This window comes from Phaenicophaeus curvirostris, chromosome 7 (assembly GCF_032191515.1).
Source record: "Phaenicophaeus curvirostris isolate KB17595 chromosome 7, BPBGC_Pcur_1.0, whole genome shotgun sequence".
Taxonomy (NCBI): domain Eukaryota; kingdom Metazoa; phylum Chordata; class Aves; order Cuculiformes; family Cuculidae; genus Phaenicophaeus; species Phaenicophaeus curvirostris.
Genome location: NC_091398.1, coordinates 38,997,391 through 39,017,745, shown reverse-complemented (window position 1 = coordinate 39,017,745; position 20,355 = coordinate 38,997,391). Strand labels below are relative to the sequence as shown.

At 37.7% G+C, this 20,355-nt stretch overlaps 1 long non-coding RNA gene across 3 annotated transcripts in view; it reads left to right on the top strand.

Moving 5' to 3' along the window:
* Positions 1-19,646, top strand: part of LOC138722987 (uncharacterized) — a 38,618-nt gene extending 18,972 nt beyond the window's left edge. For all 3 annotated transcript variants that reach the window (XR_011337793.1, XR_011337794.1, XR_011337792.1), the window contains one exon: positions 19,606-19,646. This is a non-coding gene — a long non-coding RNA (uncharacterized lncRNA). The remainder of the gene's footprint in view (positions 1-19,605) is intronic.
* Positions 19,647-20,355: the final 709 nt, after the last annotated feature.

Sequence of the window (20,355 nt, the reverse complement as noted above, 5' to 3'; positions counted from 1 at the left end):
CTCTCCAACTCTGAACTCAGCAGGTTAAGTAATTGGGAGACAGAAAAGTTCCTATATTTCTATTTCCAGCTGGTGGTACACAAAAGGCAGGAAGTTATCTCATTAATGGGGCACCAGCTTTATGCAAATTATAGTAACAAAAAGGCTTCCCTTCATACTTTTCATAAATTACCTAATAAAGTAGGAATAAATGGCCATATTCAAGAGCCTTTGTTGTATTTTTAGCACAAGACTCTTTCTGTTACTGCAAATATGACTAAATGCGCCTTGTTCAAAAGGGGTGTTTATGAAATAAGGCCACTCAAAAGCTTTTATTCCTTAACAGCCTTCAGTTACTTTTATGGCACAAAATTAACATAATTAGTCACAGAGAATAGATGACATAAGCAGCGTGCCATGCACAAAAGGGGAAACCAGTATCTAAGGAAGGTATTTTGAGAGATCAAAAATTTTCAAAGTGCTCAATACTAGAAGGTCCTTTTTATTTGTGCACAGCCTTAAGATACTTTCTTACTCCGTGAAATTCACATAATGAGATGCAGCAGACAGATGACATTAGCGATGAGCCATTAGAAAGAGGTCAGTTTCCTCTGAAAGATAGTCACTGTTCCTGCTCGTCATTAATTTGCAGCTTCAAAGCAGCGAGCATATGATAGTCTGGCATGTTAAGCAAGTTGCAGTTATCTTTAAATAACCATTTTTTTCCAGTTATTAGAAGCTAAAGTTTTTAAACTTCTGACTGAAAGCAAAATTAAAGCACGCAGCAGTGCAAAAAGGCTATGGAGAGATTAGAAAAGGGAAATCAAATATGTTTTATAAATGAAGTTAGCTTTTCCCCAGGGAAAGGCTCCCTTAACTTTTACTTCAAGAATTTGGGGTTGCATACAGACCTCATAGACTTGAATGCTTACTGGTAGAAGAGAGGAAAGTCACTATTTTTAGCTGCTATCTTCTTGTTGATTGACATGTCCTGGGCAGAAATGTACAACTATGTAAGTAACATTGCAGCCCAGAAACAAAGACATCCGAGACGCTCGAACAAGGTGAGAGGAGATGAAATGTTCTGCTGTGCTTATGGCTTGGTGTGAACTTTGGATACATTTCCAGTTTGGCAGTAGAAATATATTTGGACAGGAAAAAAAGCTTACAAGACTTGGATCATGTCATTTTTATAAATGAGTAGGGAGTAAACAGAAATGTAGTGCAGTAGGCAGCAGGCAACTCCAATGCGTAACACTGGAATCTTGGTATAAAAAGATTTGTCACTTCTCCAACTAATGTCACGTGTCCAAGCTGGTACTAACAAACGCTCTTGTTCTATAATAAATATCCTTTCATTACTACTCTTCATTTCATGTTTAATGCTGAAGCGATGTCATGGGTGAAGCCTCAGAAGGATCTGGGTTTAAGCAACCCAGTTTGATTGTTCAAGCCCAGAGTCAATTATGCTGCCTGTGCAATGCAGAAGGGGAGACGGTGTTGTTAATGGATTTACACTATCCCAGGGTTACTGGAGTTAACACAGGTATGACGAAATAATAAAGTATTAATCTACCCTATAAACATCATCATTAGTTAGAGTTTTTTGCTTAATTCAGTGGGCTTTTGGGTCATGCGTCAACATGATAATGTAAGTCACTCAAATGAAGAGCGTGGCTTCCCTGATTTCTCTGCCAGCCTTCTGCAGAGAGAGACCTCAGCCCACATCTCTGCTGCTCATCCCAATTCCCTGCTTGGCACACGGTAACCCATCCCAGCCCTGGTCCTGACACAGCTTTGGCTGGACAAGGTTTCTTCCACAACATAGCACACCAGGCAGCCATCGAGATGTGATCCATACGATGTTCCTTGCCCTTAGGGCAAGGCAACAGGCCCTGCCTTGCTTAATTATAAACTGATTGAGATGCAGCCCCTGGGACCCATCCGTGGCCAGTCACCCATTAGCAGTGTCTGACTTTTCCAGCCCACGGCAGGGGAGGCCAAGCCTTGTGGGCATCTCATGTAGGTAATGCTGCTAAATGTCTGAAGTAGGATGGGATGAAGCTGAGCTTGAGTTCTTATGGAAAATCAGTTAACTGCACAAAGCCTGGGGGCTATCATTCATCTGTGGTGTTTTAATTTGGACTGGACTTTCATTCTGCATTGTGATTTACTTGGGATGAAGCAGGGTTCACTGAGCGAGGAGAAGTGCAAGATGTTTTATAGCCTGGCTGTGGTTTAGGCTGCTTTGAAACTCATTTAGAACTACCATTAATGCTATTTTTTTTTTTCAGATAGTTGGATCTGATTATGGATGTATCACAACTGGTTGCAAAGCAGACACATCCAAATTATGGAATCAGCGTTGAATTCAAACGTAAATTCTCCTGAAGCCTTGGGATACGCTGATTTGATGTCCCAGCCCTGGTTTGCTAGGAGCATTCCCAGTGCTACCCTACTCTAGCTGATTTAAATTGGTGCTTCCAGTTGTGCACGTATCCAGTGCCAGCAGTGCTTCAAAATCACATAATTACTAATTGAGTCTTAATTAACATAGCATTACCAATACTTTTAAGAAGAGAAAATTTTACACACCAGGCCTCTGGAATCTTGTCTCTGAAAGCCTTGGTTTCAGAGTAGATCATCCCTTCCTGGTAACCGCGTCAGCACTGGGGCCCTCGCTTCTCAAGGTGGAGTTTTTCTGAACTAGCAAACCTTCCCACTGCAAGGGGAGGTCCAACCAGCTGAAAATTTAGGAAACCACTTGCAAAGTGGACACACAGAGAGTTAAGATCAAGTTGATAAAATAAGTAAAAGGTTAAAACCCAAGCAATCTTTCTGCTCCTTTCTTCTACAGAGAAAGACCTATACTTAAGACAGTATTTTCCTTCCTTTTGCAAAAAAACTCCTTGAGTTTGTTTTGTTGAGCTTTTAAATAGTTTTTTAGGAATGGGGCAATATTTGTGGACTGTTCTTGCATGGCACGCTAGGAAAAACCTCCATTTATCAGATAAAGAGTAAGGGGAGACTGTTAAGTTAATATAACTGTTATATTAATCCCAACCCCTGGCCCTCGCTTGCCTGGTTTACAGAACTACGTAGCCATTAGTTTTTGAAGTACAGGAAATCTTCTTTCCTTTCTTAGGACAAGAAACAGAACATTTTTCAAACCTGAATAAGTGATGTTGAATTTCAATATTTAGGGCAAAATTTCAGCTGATATTATTTTTTTCTGTTGCAGAAAACAAGAAATTTAAAAAAAAAATTCTGAAACCAAGCCCTTTTTCCTTCAGAACATAAATATTTTGATTTTGAAGCGTTGTTGCTTTTCCTAAGGGATTCTTTAGCCCTGCTCCTATTATGCTCTTCAAGTTTTGCTTTGCAACTGTAGTGTGATGTTTCTATCCTTCTTTTTAAGCTAACCAAAGCACATCATGGGGTAACTGAGCTTCTCGAGTGATTTTGGTCAGAGGTGACACAAAGTACTGTATGTTAGTTTTGTGGGTGCTTGGTGCTGCACACAATTAGTACAAATTGGTCACAACCACTGCCAAAACCAGAGGTCTCCTTGTGCTTCTCTTCGGGTCTTCAAATGCTCCAGCAGGTTATCAGTGAGCTGGGACAGGGACTGGGATAAGAGTCATGAGAAGAAGTAATGAATTGACCCACGTGCCTTTTTATGGTGCAAGGCCACAAGTGTGTTTGTAGGAAAGAGAAAACTGGGAGACCTAATTCTTAGATATGGAAGTGTCATGTTTTATCAGACCCTTGCTAAGCCTTGCAGATGTATCAGGCTTCCACGACACATCTTCAAGGAATTACTGCAAGTCATGTACTACTTTTTGTGTCCAACAAGTGAAGCAGTTAGTATCAGTAAATGTTCTCAAATTGTCTGTGCCAAAATGGGGAAAATTGATTCCAGCTAGTTTTTAATCTATTTTCACTTACGTTGCATGCAAACTACTAAGCGGTAATGTGGAGATGGTCTCCTAAAGAAGAGCTTATTATGCCAAGTCCAAAAAATATGGTTCGATGCCTTATGGGAAGGGAAATAAGAACATTCGACAGATGAAAAAAGCAGCACTGAAAGCTGATGAAATGCCAATGTGATTCTGCCAAATCAGTGAACAGGTAAACATGAGTAAGAAACATCAGGGCAGAGATGTGTAAGCTGTAAACCTGTTCCAACAAATGATATATAGTGAAAGGAAAGAGACTTCAGGATCGGTTTTGTGAAAATGTGGAGAAGGAGAATTTTGCTGGGAATTGAAATGAGTGCTTCATGTCTTTTAAGTGTCTTTTATTACATTTAGCTTGCTTCTTCAAGGGAAAATATGGTTTGCTTGTGATACGTTTATAAAATAATTTCTGTTCCTTCCTTGTGTGAAATTCTAGGTTTTCTATTTCCCTTTTTTATTTTTATATGAAGCCTAAGTAATGTATCCCTGCATGTTGATCCTAAAAGAAAGTTGTCCTCAATAGGAACTTATCGCTTCCATTTGGCTAATGTTATCTGAACTGGTCATAGCGTAGCCACAGAGATGTCTTTAAAAGGTGCGTTAGAATTTGTTGTGTAGCTTGATTCCAGTGTCCAAGTGTATGAGAATTAACATCCAGGCACTCTGAAAGCCTTTCAGTGTAATGGATCTTGTTTTTGTTTTCACTGAGATGAAAATGAAAATGGGGAAGAAACAAAAAAAAAAACCAAAAAAACCCCAAACCTGTTTTATCTTCATTGAAAGGTAGAAAATATCTACAAACACTTTCTACTTCCTCTGAAAAATTTAGTATAGCCCAAATCCCAGCATGCTACTGATGAAGAGTTCAGGCTACTTAGACAGTAGGATAGGATTTGTGAAAATGTTCTGTTGACCTAATAATGCTCCCATTTACATCAGCAGGAGGAAATTTAATCAATGCCAAGTGTACTCCGAAGACTCACTGCCTAGAATGTCAAAAGTTGCTACTTCAGAATGTTACTTTTGAGTTTGATTATGAAATTATTTGATGTCTGGTATTTTGTTTGCATTTTTTTGGCAGCGAGGGTGTAAGTAAGAGGTGTAACTGAAAAGATACATTGAAGTGTACGTACTGGGACCAGATTCATGCAATGATTAAGTATTGTCAGTTACTCAGATTAGACATTTGTAATTTTTGTAATTTTCAAGTCCTGTGTCTCCCATTATCAATAATTTCTATAAATACTGTGATACCAAAAGCATCTTTGGAAGGTGGATGTGAAGGGAATGTACTGTGGAGAACAATTGAAGGCTACAACACTTTTCCTGGTATTCCTGTAGTAAAAGGAAACCAATGGTAAGGAAAGAAGTACAACAAAAGGAGATGCTAGCAATTTCTACGTGTCACATTTCAGAATGGATTATATCTGCTTTAACTAATAAGAATCTATAGAATGGAATGGGAGAATTATGAATTGGATGTTCTTGTTAAGGTCTAGTTCAGCTTAATTAAAACACGAACTCTAAAGCAATATATATGTGCGTGCGTCTGTGCACACATCGCCTGGTTTATATATCAACATGCATACAAACCAATATATAAAACGCAGACACCCTTGTTCATTATACCTAAACTTTTGCTTTAAACACAAAGCTTTATACATTATTTTAAACACATTTTTAACACATGTTAATAATATTCATGCTGTTGCTTTGAAAAATCTGCGAGATGTGGTTAATGAAGAGAAACTGCAGCATAAATTGCATGTAAAATATGCAATCCACAACAACATATTTTTTCTCAAGCCACAGTTTTTTACATTAAACATCTTTTAGCTTGTTTAAATTTATTCCCTATTGTTTATAGAAAGCATCATCAGCCACCACTGCTTGAAACAACTACAAGTAGTAAACTAGGCAATCTTCTTACTTTAATAAGATTCTTTGGTTAAAAATAGATTTTAAGCCTATCTCACATTAAAGGATGTAAATCCTAATGAAATTGCTCAAAACGTTTCTCATTTTCAAGGGCTTTTTCCATACATCCAAACATTTCTTTGTTTTCTGAAGTTTCACCAAAGAAAATAGTTGCAGATTTTTTTCCTACTGTCACTGGCCAGTCCATTGCGTGCTGTCTGATGTGTGGTTTACTAAATAATCCTCATCTGAAGGTCCAGTTCAGACACCTGCACTAGCGCCGAGTAATCTGTTATTTTATTAGTATATCCGTGAGATTTTTCACAATATCTCACCAAAATACTCTTTGATGCAATTTCAATGGCTTGCTTTGCCTGTCCAAAATTGTCATGGTTAGCAATTGACTTCCATCCCCTCTGTTTCATATTGCATATGTTTTTATGCACAATTTTTCCTCAATGTCTTCTTCTATAGAAAAAACGTCCTAATTCCTTACTTCTCCCCCCCCACCCCTCAACATTCTGGTTTTCTAGATGTTTATCATTCTCTCTTCTCTTCTAGATGGTCTACAGTTGGTCCACAACTTTCTTGACATGGGTATTTAATAACTGTGTACAGTATTACAGCTGGGCTAAGTACTATCAAGGCCAAGAAATACAGGTTATTCCATATTTTTTTGCAGTTGTATACATGCATTCTGAGGTGTTATGTATCTTTTTTCCACAGCATCATAATAGTTGGGGTTCTGATCTCCATAACTGGACCATGTAAAGCAGAACCAATTTCTTAACAGAATTTCCCCGTTTCTGTGTTGAACACCCTGATTGTTCCTACCATACCATAAAATCTGCATTTTCCCTTCTTCCATTAAATGAGAGGCTTTTTTAGGTCAGTTCTCCATGTTGACAAAATCTTGAGTTTTAATCTTATTCCCTAGTGTACTGGAAGTCCATCTCCATTTGATGTTAGATGAACTGTAGGCTCTGGCTCAGTAAAGTACCTATCCAGGTGTGAGCACATATAAGTTTAATAGGCTTCCCACTTAATATCTACCCAACTCAGAGAAGTTGAGAAACCTGGAGCTCCCACACCCTGGAATCAACCACAGCCCAGGTCGGTCAGAACCCCACATTATCCCCAGTCGTGGGTGATCTCTTTGAGCTGGGTATGGAGTGTGGTGCTGCAGCAGAAAACAAAGGAGCTGAAAGAAGAATTCTATTAATGCCGGCTGTTCCAATGCAAAACCAGATTTCATTTTTAGACTTCTATTTTCTATTTTAATTACATAAAATTGAACATACTTTCAAGATTATGAAATAAGTGCTGAGAAGCCAGTTATTTTTCATCATTTATTTTTAAAGCAAATTTATCTTTGAATTGTCATCTGTTAAAATTCCTGAGAAGCAGACCACAAATGAGTACAATATGAACATGATTTTCAATGCCAACCCAATTCAAATAAGAAATGTAAAGATCTTTTTTAGGCTTCCTTTGAACACAAAGTGTGACCAGTCCCACCTAAGTAAGCTGTGGGTTGTTCTCCAAGTCTACAGTTTGTATGTGCACACATGCATATGTACACACAAAACTAATACTAAGCTTAGCTATATATTGGCAACGTATACTCATTAAATCTTCTATTTAACAGATTCTGAAACCTTGAAATACTCTGCAAAAAGGAACAGCTATGGGAACACAAGAAAGAACTTAAAAATGCTTTCCTGGAAATACAGAGAAGAGGCTCCAGAATGCTTCCTTTCCTTTATGGTAAAGGTCTACCATTTAATATTCTGACAACCAAACATGAAATTTTCTGTCATATTTTAGATTTCTAGGCAGTATTGTTGAATTATATTACAACAAGAGGGAAAAGAGATCTACTTTATATGAAATTTTAGCTGATTTTGTCTTCTTGCCCATTGAGTAAGAAAACTGTTGCCCTTTATGATATTTTTTAATGTTTGTTTAGCACTTATAATTTTCCAATGTAAGACTTCTTTTTATAGGTCCTCCCCCTACTACCCATTAGAAATGTCTGGCTGGTGTTCTAAACTTGGGCTTATTGGCAATATCTCTGCTGTCTGTTTCATGCTTGCTGGTAATTTCTGTGTATTTTGCTTTGTAGTTATGGGATGTTCTGCTCTGTTAAAGCCCTGTGAGGTTTTATTTTTTTTTTTTCCCTCAAGTCCTGGTCACTATGTGTCATAACATATCTAGCTTTGGTTGTCATATCTAGACAAGCCCTGTCTTCTGGAGATGCTGGTTTGGTCAGCCTAGTACCAAAAAGTTTGGAAATTCCAACCTTACAGCTGGTTACTTATCTAGACACTTAGTGGATATTTTAGTTAAGAAAGGGCATGTTTGCCATCACTTGTTGTCTACTCTTCTGCTGAAGTGCTTTGGATCAACTGTCAGTGTCATCTGTTTAACCCAATCACGACCAGGCTTTCAACATCAATACAGCCATACAGCACTTTTTGCTGTACAAACCTTAAGCAGTATCTACGTCAAATATATATATTTTAATAAAAATTTTGCATTAATAAGGCAAACCTGGAAGTATCTTTCCTGGCCAAGGATCCTCAAATACAGGCTCAGTATCCTGGAGTTTTGCTAGCCCCAGTCGAAAAGTTTTCCCATGCGTGGATCTCCTTTAACCTAAGTCTGTGCAATAACACATTTTCTAATCAAGTGGGTCTTCTCCAAGTATATTCTGCTTCTTTCAGGGCACTAAAAGCGCTTTTTTTCTGTGTGTGGACTGAATGATCACAACTATAAAGTAAATCTTAGTTCTTCCTTTGTAGCTTATATATTCAGCATCTAAACTATGCCAAAAAAATCATTACTTTTGAGGGGTCTGGTGAAGGATTCTGACTGTGATATAAAGAGGAAGGGATATAAGAAAAACATACATTTATCACTTTGCAATTTACATACCAAGTTTAGCTCAGCTATGATTTAAAACAGCACATAAAGCCCCTAAATTGATCTTTGAACAGCAAAGTTGAGCTTAACTGCAGCAACGCCATAAGCATTGTTAGGATATATTAGAACAAAAGAACTTAACATTCAGTCTTGATCTCTCCTTGAAATTTATTAACTCCTTGGTACTAAGAAATATAATTTGATGTCACTGACTGTTGTGGTGTATTTTTGCATGAACTCTGATGGACTGAGTCATCCATATCTATCTCCAAAGGGTTACAGTGACAACTTAGTGCTTTGATTAAAGGTTGCAGTGTTTATTTAATCACTTTTATTGTGCTTGGGAGTCTCTCCTGCTAAATATATTTACTTGAAGCCATAACGCACACTTGCAGGTCTCCTGTTAGCTGATCTTCTGGGACAAAATCAAGTTCCTGAAAGCTTAAGCCCAATCTACCCCAGCACAATTCTGAATGGAATAGGGAAAGGAAATTGGAAAGAGCAACTAAAGATATTTTACTCTTATGAATTAGTACACAAACACAGATTTATAGTCTGCATATGTGTTTTGTTTTTACTGATGGCTGTAACTAAGGACACCTGTAAGTCAGGGGAAAAGGGAAAATAAATGGAGGAAAAATGTAACAATACGTAGCATTTCAGAGCCGATTTGGAATCTGTTACATGAGAAAAACTTGGTTTTCTTTTCCTGGAAAACCTGTAGCATTTAGGCGGTGTACTTTAGTATAAAGTATGAAATATAATGATTTTTTTTAAGATTCTTTCAGTGTTTCCAACGGAAATGTTGAGCTAAGTGTAGAATTTGTGGGATCAGTTAGCTTATAAATAATGATCCTTTATGCTGGCATTGGGAAATCTGTGTTCCCACAGCTAGTTCAATAAAGCAATTAATATCAATGAATGCTGAAGAAAGCAAATCTCTGTTCACTTTTGTCTGGATTAGTTAGCATAAGAAAAATCCTATCCCTCTCCTGGAGCATTTAACCTTCTCCTAGGAAGACATGCTAATGAAAGGTAAATAAAATGTGCTGCTTGGCATGTGTTTGCCATTCCTACCTGATCATCATGTCACACACTTTCCCCTCTTACAAGACGATTAATGTTTTTCCCTGGAAACCTTCACCGTGGCTATTTTGTTTCATGCATCCCCGTGTGCCAAGCCTGTCTTGTCATTAGACCTCAACGTTCCTGCTGGTGTTACCGGGCTAGTTCCTGCTCAGCTGAGTTTCATTACGGTGCGACTTCACCTCCAAAACTCACAGATAATGTGTCTTAAGCACACACGACGCTGAGGTCCGCAGTGTAGAAAACTCCTGATTTACTTGGCATTGTATTCAGTCCGAGGGCAAGTGTTTTGCATCTGACAGGGCATATTTCTGTAGCCCACATAATGTTGTCCACGAAAGGAAAAGGAAGATCTGTTGAGGGAATGGGTGTGGTTGCACTGACCTCATCCAACAACGATGAATTTCTGCGTTCAGGCTTTGGTAAATCAAAATTTTTGATAAAACAGAGTCATAAAACAGCCCTGAACTTTCCTGCATTTGGCTATGTTTGTTGAGATTTCACACACAAGCAGTAAAAAAAGCTTAAAAGATTTTTATCTCAGAGCAGCCAAAAAGTGTGGTAATAAGGTAAAGGTTGAGAAGCAATGTTGCCATAAGAAATCCCCTGCTTACACTGGATTTATAACACACCCAGTTTAGTAAGAATTGGCGCTGCTGAGGGTTTTCTGACAGTGTTGGGATAATATATTGCAAAAGGCAGAGCGGCCAAGTCTCACACCTGAGGAGTAAGACGCACTTCATCCTGCTGATGGAGAAACCTAAATCAAACTTTAATGTTACTACAATGCAATTACTCCTCTCTCAGGAGCTCCAACTGTAGAGGGTTGAGGTATAAAACTTGTGATTTTGGTATACTATGTGAGTTTATTAACCCCTTAAGTATTTGTATGTACTCCGCCTTTGGAGGGATAGCCTTTTAAAGTTTACCAGGCACGTTTCAAAGGAAAGTAATAGTTTCTGGTGTGTGATGCCATGGGTGTGAGGACAAAGAGCTTTTCAATGAAGTTTAATTTTTTTTTTTAAAGTAAATAAAACAATATGTGGAGCTTTCGATTGCATTTTCTATCACCGATGTGTGCTGTAAGACCTCCCCTATGCTTCAATAAGAAATGCTGTTTGGTGAGAGAATAGAATTGCAGTGCTGGAGAGATTCTGTGCAAGTCTGATATTCCTCTTTTACACTCCTTTACCTCATTTGCGAGCCTCCATATCTTACCAGGATCACTTCTGCTTTCCCTATGCAGTTAGATTAATTAAATTCATATTGTTATAATGAACTTGTGCTAAAGTTCTACAAACAGAAGGTTAAAAAAGAAAAAAATAATTTGTTCTGCAGTTTTTGTGTGCGGATGTGGCAGAGCTGCACTGGAAAAGAACATGCAGCACGAACACATGCATGCTTGTACTTTTCAGTACTATTTATTTTCTTCTTATATATCCTTTCCTTTTTATGAGATCAGATTTCACAGTTCTTCTCTCCAGTTCTTATTATGATTTCACTTAGCTCATTTTCATTCCGTATTCTGTATTGTGTTACTTTTCTCACATATGCTGATTTTTACCTCCAGTATGTTCTAAGTGGAAGATAAAACCCAGAGACATTGAGTTCAAGCCTCATATTTGATTTATGATTATGACTGTGGGAAGTTTAACCTGAAAAAGCAAATTTATAGGTGGACAAGGAATAGAAATGGACATAATAAGCCTATAGAAAGCATTAAACTGAAAGCCTAACCATTTTTTCAGTAGTTTTTTGGGTATCATTGACATGAAGACTACTGATATAGTTGTTGTAGAATTTTAGTTTTTATTTCTTCGGTTTTTGCAAAACTGATTTTTTTTTTGTTTCACAATATTAATATTGCAGGACAGGGAGCGCAAGATTAAAAAAATACAGTGTTTTGTTTATGGTTTGGTCAAACCTAATAAAAATTTCATTCTGTCATCATGAATAGAAATATTTCATTTCATATCATCTTGACAGTCGCATGCGCTGGCTTATGTGGATACATTTACAGACTTTTAGCCAAAGTTCCTCAGCCTTTCCTTTCATGGTTCATGCTAAAGCGTGATGTTGGATTATAACTTTTTATGATGATCAGCCCAGAAGAGTTTCTTTAAGGTATAATGGAGATTCTGTTATTTTAGGGCAACTTAGCAGTTGCCATCTGAGGCGTTGGTCTACAGGAAAAGGATGGATCATGAAGCTGCAGAAAGATTTTCATCTCTACTCTCCTGACAGCTCCAGGGTGAGCCGACACGTGGTCTCTTCTTCCACACACTACACAGGTTTAAATACGCTGCTTTCTACTACAGACAAGGAGTCTTTGACACGTCCAGATGGATAACATCATCCATTTTAAAAACGTAACTCTACATGATCTCTTAAGAGCCGGGCAGAGGTTTAATTTAGGAACTGGCTAATTATTTGCATCTTTTGAGTCACATCGAAAGATACTGAGAAATTAGAGTGCACAAAAATGCCCCGAGTGCTGGTTTTCAGATTCTAAGAGAATTGGGGTTGTTCAGCCTGGCGAAGAGAAGGCTCTGGGGAGACCTTAGAGCAGCTTCCAGTACTGGGAGGGGCTTTTTAACAAGGCCTGTTGTGACAAGACAAGGAATAATGATTTTAAATTAAAAGAGGGGAAGGTATAGACTGGATATAAGAAAAACATTTTTTATAGTGAGGGGAGTTAGGGGAGACCTTCATTCAAGGTTGGGTTGGATGGGACTCTGAGAAATCTGATTGTGTTGAAGATGTCCCTGCTCCTGCAGGGGGGTTGGACTAGATGACCTGTAAAGGTCCCTTCCCACCCAAAAACATTTTATGATTCTCCTTTTGCAAATTGGCAGTAACCTTCTTTCATAGGATAGTGAATCATAGGAATATAGCACATATTTTACCAGTTCTCTAGTTCATCTCTGTTTCTAAAAAGATGGGCTTTTCTCTGTAGCCAGGAGTCACTGCATTTCTAACGCCGCTGAATATTGGGGAACAGGTTTGGCTTAAGTGCAGACAGAAACAATACAACATGTACCATTTCTCCTTGCCTGGTAAAAACATGGTTGAAAACCGTAGCTACGGGCTGATGTAATGCTTTTTCTCTCAAACACAAATTATAAAACTTTTTAATTGCCTAGTACTATATAGAAGTATACTGCTGTGCTAAACATATTTTTTAATGTCTATTTATGCTGATTTCAGGTATATATGTGCCAGTAAAAGTAAACTAACGTCATTCAGATAATACAGGTAGCTGCAAACTTTGGCTGTCCTCTAATTCCCAAACACTTATCCCCATGTACACTTCCTGCTCCCTGACTCTCATCAGCTGGAAAAGTCATTATCTGAATGGAGAGCTTTGCATCTGTCAGCTGGGAAAGTGATTACTTAAATTGATAGCAATAGCAGTTGTTTTAGTTTAAAATGGCTGGCTATGTAGGGTTTAACAATTTTTTTTGGGGGGAGGGGGGTAAGTAGTTTTTGTTTAGTCAGTTTATGTTATTATTGTTGTGGACATCAAAGACCTAAAAGATATCAACAGCTGAGCTTTCTGCTGAGACTCGGATAGGTGAGCTTTGGAAATCAATTGACCCTGATGAAATACATGAGAATGACTTTTGGAGAGTGTTCTTTAAATTTAAATTTTAACAATTATATTAAAACACAGGAAGTGTTTACATCACTTCCTTCTACCTCTTCTCTTTAAGCTGTCTTGCATCCATCATCTTTTATCCTGACATAAAGGTAAGAGGCAAACTCTGGTGGGGCAGATACTATCCTAGGCAGCTGCTCCTTGTTCTCTGCATATATCAAAGCTGGCAAGAGTTGGGGACACCCTAAGGATGTTGAGTGGATTGAAAAATGATATTTCATTACAGGAAAAGTGGAAGGGTAGCCAATTTCCCAGCTGCCCGTGTCATCTTTTTTCACATTATGTTAATTCATAGAATTGTAGAATGGTTTGTGTTGGAAGGGACCTTAAACATCACTCGCTTCTAGCCCCCTTCCATGAACAGAGATACCTCCCCCTGGACCAGGTTGCTCTCAATGTCATCCAACCTGGTCTCGAACACCTCCAGGGATGGGGCAGCCATGACTTCTCTAGGCAACCTGGACCAGGGCCTCCCCACTCTCACAGTAAAAAAAAATTCTTCCTAATAACTAATCTAAATCTCCCCTCTTTCAGCTTAAAACCCTCATCCTATCCCTGCACTCCCTGATCAAGAGCCCCTCCCCAGCTTTCCTGGAGCCCCTTTCAGTCCTGGAAGCTGCTCTAAGGTCTCCCCGCAGCCTTCTCTTCTCTAAGCTGAACAATCCCAACTCTCTCAGCCTGGCCTTATATTGAATTGCCTTTAAGTTCTACAAAGGACATATTAAATATTTTGTTCTTCTGAAAAGTTGTTGCTCAATGTCTCAAACTTTTCTTTTAAAATGTAGGCCAGCTCCAAAATGCTCAAAAGTGTGACTTCTTTTAATGCTTTTAAAATCCATATTTAGTTCCTAAATAAGTAGCCTTATTTTCCATAGCAGTATGCAATCAGTAACTCTCATTGACCTCTCTAAGAGTGCCTGCCTTCTCAGCAATTCCAAAAAAGAAAACAACTTATTTAGAAGTCAAATACACTCAGAAAGTCTTCACTTGTTAATATTTCTGAAAGAATGTACTTTTTTAAAGAGTACTGAACTTTCTCTGTTTATATGTTCTTCGAGGGGCATAGCTAGGATGAATAATTGTTCAGTGTTTATCTTCTGATACTTTTATATAATTTTATTCTAAAATGGTATTAATCTTTGATTAGATTTGAATAACATGAGAAGATTGTGATGTCTTGGACTGTGTAGGAAATAAAAGAACAGTTGCCTCCGCTGTCCTATTGTGGATTTGGCTTAGAAAACAATTCATGTGGAAATTTCTGTCTCCTCATTCAAGTGGTTTCAGAGTTTAAATGATACTTGGATTGGGGTAATCTGCTTTTGGACTCAGATGTTGTCTGCCCTAGAACTTCAGATCCTTTGAGTTCATTTTGACTTTTATCAGACACATTTTTATAACCTGAAATAACTTGTTGTCAGTTTGTTATTGAATGAACCATTTATTATTCTGAGACCTGCTATACAAATACAGTTAGCAATCCTGTTATTTATCCTGTGAAATATCACAAGCTGTTATGAGTATTTTATTAAACATGAGGCATTTCAATAAATCTTATGATATATCTAATTTGTAACAGAAATTAACTGTGCAAAATACAGAATATGCTCCTGTAATGCTTTTTCCAGATTGGAGAGCTGACTTGCAACTCTTCCTGGCAATGTGATGGTGGCAGTTATCTAGTATATAAACCTGTGTGCTGGTTTGTTTTTTTTTCATTAATACTGGCCAAACTTCACACTTAATGAGGGGTTTTTCTTCCCTCTTGTGTTTCTTGTTAAGGGCCTGGTTAAGGTATTTTCTTTCCATTAAGAACCACTGTGAGTTTTCATTAAAACAATGCAAAAAAGCTTTGCAAAACTGAGTACGTTTCCTATGGCTTTGGGAATGTCTTGTGCATTTGCCTTGAACCTTGAAGACAGGGTAGGTGAACCTGCACGGTGGTTCTGTGCAAAGGAAGAGATGTTATGTGCTGACACCTAAAACTTCATTGTAATAGGCAGTCCTGAGGCTGAGAAACATTTTAAAATGCTAAAAGAAGTCCCTCTCCACCTGCATGGTGCACTACAACCTCCCAGAGTGTCTTTTTGGAGGCCTCAAAGTGTTCAAGGATGAAATGCTATATAATGCCTGGAACAGCTGTGCTTGCTTGCTGGTGCTTACTCCTCACGTAAATCCCAGCACTCGCACATCAGGAGGTGGTGGTGTTCCCTTTATAGTACTTGGCTGACTGGTTCCCACATCCTTTCAGGGAGGAATGGGTTCGTGATGCCCAATGGATTCGTGACTGTCCAGACTGGCAGAGATGCAGGCTCAGAAAACAGTACAAGTGGAATGTGTGGCCGTAAAACATGATGGTGCAGACTGGAAGGTTATCTGGTCTGATGTCTTGTGATGATCATTTTATATCTCCAGTGTCTTATCGAATCTCAATATATATGCCCCTCCACGTATCAACGTTTCTACTGTTTCCACTGTTGAAAAACATTCAACTCTGTAATAGCTCCAACATGCACTAGACCAACCAGTAATTCCCTTCTATTTGACTTGCTTCATTTTATTTTCTCAAGAAGGTTGTATACAGTTGTCCACTAAATTATAAAAAAAACCTTAGTTTTCCTGTGATTGTTTTTCTCTCGTTGCGACTTTTTTTACGGCAATAGAAATGGACAATTGCGATACGCTGCTATCCATTTTTCTAATGAGCCCACTTTTCCACAGTCTTATGTCTTCCCCATGTTTCACACCCATCCGAAGCATTACAGAATGTTACCACGCAAGGGTGCTTATGTTTGTGTCCACTTCCCACAGACAAAAACGATTGCATTGAGTGTGACAGCTGGGAGGTCTGACCAGTAGTTATAATGTAGAAAGTAAGAATCCATGGCACCTGCAGAATTGTGAAATACCTGCTTCTTTTGTACACAGACCTTGTTGCAGAAATCAGTTTGTTAGAGACTGTTTATGCACGTATTGCTTGTAAAAGAACTTCTTTACATATTATTTTTGTTTAAAATTGTAGTCCCGCGTCATGCAAGAATCACCATTTGTTGGGCAAGGAGACGTGGGTACTGAGTAGCCCACGTTCATCTGATGTGACAGGTATGCCCTGTCCTGTCGTCGATTTAAATCCTCCAGTGGCAGGAAATGGGAGAGCCTGGAGCCAGGCTTTTACAGCCCATTTTCATCAAGGTTATGTCAGAGAAAAAAAGGCAGAGTATTTGCTTATAGGGTGTTCCTAATGTCTCAGGAGGTACTTGAATATCCCTGTATTAGGGAAAGGTTATATTGCCTACCAGGAAAAAATTAATTACTTCTGCTAAATTTAAAATTAAACTGAAATGGAAACATTTTTCAGGTGAAAAGGTGGATAAATACTGCAGGTGAGATACAAATTCCTTTTTCTTATTACTGCTACTACTAATATTAATGGTAATCATAATAATAAGGTTTTTGCTTCCACATGATTTGGGATGGTTTTTTTTTTTGTGCAAGATATCAAGTGATAATAATGACCATAAATATCATATCCTCTATTTTTTTTGTTCTTCCTGTCTTATTTCAATGTTGACTAAAATCTACGATATAAAGAAAATCCTTTGTTTGCTAGCATCTACACTTCTTGAGGAAGTAGCGTAAAATTAGTAATGAGCTATTTTTCACAGGGAAAACTCTTTGATTTTAATTTATATCTCTAACAGCATTTTTGGATCCCATCTTTAGTATTCTAAATTTTTGTATAACCACCAAACATTATCTGATGTACCCGTTCCAAACACAAACATGTCCCAGTGTTATGTTTCAATAATTAGTATGGGGCAGGAATCATCAGAAGGCAAGAATAAATTATTAGGGATATGATTAGATACTCACCTGTTTTCTATAACCCAAAAGAGAAATAGCTGTTAACAGTCCTATTTTTAATAATGAAAAACTGACTTTCACAACTACCGAGACATGCACAATACCCTCCAAAATCTTTATTGTCTTCTGCTAGCCAGAGCAATGGGAGTTGTGTCTCTGGATATTCACAGAAGTAAGGAGGAATTATATCTTAGACTGAAAATTAAAAGTTGATTTTTTCTTTTCTGTATTATAACTAAAGCTATAATCACATATTCTATATAAATTTGTTGTTGTAACTGCTGTCTTGTCATTCTATACATATAGTGTATCTGAAATCATCTAACCTTTTTGGAAGCTAATAAATTGAACAATGATAGCAGTGTGAATTGTGCATTAATTAAAAGGGTGTCAATATGGAGCTACTTTACAATGAAGGGCAGAAAACATAAAGGGTTCGCTCCCTGGACAGTTTTAACTAGTGATAGAATGCAAGCAGGACAAAGATGCTTCTAAGATGTTTAGATTTCAGCACTTAAGTTTGTCTGCATGAGGAAAAAAATACATTTAATGTCTGTTCAGTGCAGTCTGTGACCCTCTAGTGTAGCTGAGGACTGGAAGAGATGCTGAGGGAAGGTAGGGCCGTGCCTTTCAGTGGACACGATATGGAAGGGTTGTGAAATGCTGTGCAGTGAAGTGATCACAGCATCTCAAACATCTTATTAATAAGAACAGAACTCAGTTGCCCAAACGAAAATCGCTCCTGAGCAGACAAGAAAACTAAATGAGGTTGTTCTTTATATCAGTTAAAATACAAATTACCCTGTGATCATTTTGAGTTTGTAGAAAATAACTTCTGTTTCATGTGGCATCACTGTTCTTGGCATCTCTCACCATGGTACACAGTCCTGGACTCAGGCCAGATTAAACAGCCGAGTAGCTCTGCCTTTAGATCCAAAGGCACAGGAGAGTAGAAAAATAATTCTCCAATGTCAAAATCTGTTTTGTTCCTTTTTCCAGTAGCTAACATTTTGTGATATATGTACACAAACCCATAATCATGTAATGAAACAGTTTGTTTTATGAGGCTACAAGGACATATGTGGGGAAAGAAATATGATGCATTTTAAAAATGTGTAGCAATGGAGCTTATTCATACTTTATGTGATGTTTGAAGTTAATATTTTGCAATCTTGCAGTGGTGGCATTGTGTAAAAATGAGGATTGGTGTTACTTAAGTAACACATCGCCATAGATCATAAACATCAACTCACTCCCAAAATTTCTGATTCTTTGTCATCTCTAGTTCTACCGCAGGAAGGCTGTGAGAGTTGAGAGTGTTCTGGGTTTTGGGGAGATATTTTGAACCAGTTCTTGCTTTGTTGTTTTTGTGGTGTAATTGAGCAAGGTCCACAGAGATTAAAGAACTCTTTAAACCACCTGTGCAAATGTCTGTGCTGGGATTAGATTTCAGAGATGATTAATTTATTGTTTCCTGATTAGACCCAGTATGTTATTCTTATCTATTTACAACATTTCAATATTTTAGACTCTTCTCTCATTCTGCAATTCACAGACTTTTTTTTCTTGGCAGGAAATATATTTCTTAAAAAATCTCTTAATTTGGTTTTGAAAGTTTTAATTCAGCAAAAGAAAAGCCTTATCTGTTGAATTGGTCTCTGAAATTTTAATGGTAAAATTTGGGGTTTTTTTCCCCAATTTCCTTTCACTGACCTAGAAATTCCTAAAATCTGAATATCTATGAATATGAATACAAATAGCTTCTTGTAGTCTTGTAAGTTAATTTCTGGCAGGCAGTGTTGTGTGCATGAGGAATAAACTGAATTTCTATTTGGTTGAAAATCCTAAGTTTTAAAATAAGTTTGCGTTTCCTCTAGAGATGAAGCCAAAGGAGGTAAAGGTCTAACACAATAATTTCTGAGGCTCACTTGGTACCTCTTGAATGAGGATGGTGTTGTATGAAATGTACTTGTTTTCACACCAAAATATGCTAAAAATGGTCATTAAAGTACTGCAGTGAATGTTGTCTTCCTGGTAGCAAAGGATGGGTTTCCTGGATAGGAGATAGTGGGAATTACCTTATGGTTTTGTCACTGATAGATTTGCCATGTTTTGAATTTAGATCAATAATTACTGAAGTTTTTGTGTGAACTTCTAGCTTTCAATTGTTAATATTAAAAGGATTTGAATATTTTGAATTATTTTTGTGCTTTTCAGTTCAATGTATTCCACCTAAGGAAGTACTGCTGTTTACAAAGATGAGTTCTTCATGCTTTCTTCACAGTTAAAGGAGAAATGAGACCTTCTCAAGTAATGTAAAAAGTTAATGTTAAAATCCAGGTCTGATACACTAAAGAGCATGGTAGGATATGTTCTATGGGGATAGGTGCAAATTCTCAGGGTTTGTGATCATGAAATTTCTCTAGATTAATTCAAGACAATGAAATCCATGTAGTCTATTCATAGAAATTGTGCAAAATTGCTTTCAGAGAATGAAGCTAAGTGGTTTCATGTGATTATCCAGCTCTTGATTGGGCAAAACACAGAATTAGTCCCTTCCAAAAGAGTTATACTAGTAGTTGAATGTAATCTTTTTTTTTTTTTTCATTAAAAATAGTGTAACCACTTTCTGGTCTTCAGAGGGGTATAGGACATGTACCAGCCAAATCAAAGCTGTAAGGAGATGGTAGAGTAATTGCTTCCAATGTTGCAGACTGTTACACCAGCATCAATCCTTCAGGCACATCCCTGAAGGGAGTGACATTGTCCTCTATCACTTCCCTGTAGGACCCAGTAAAACTTATTCAATGTTACGTTTAGGTGATTTACGAAGCTCAACGATTTGCTAAGAACTTTCCAAAAAAATTAGTTTTCAGCCATTGTCACCATGAAGAAAGTACATTAGTACATTTTTTTGATTGTTTGTTGAAATTTGTTGAGAACACATTTGAGGTTTTTATTGGACAG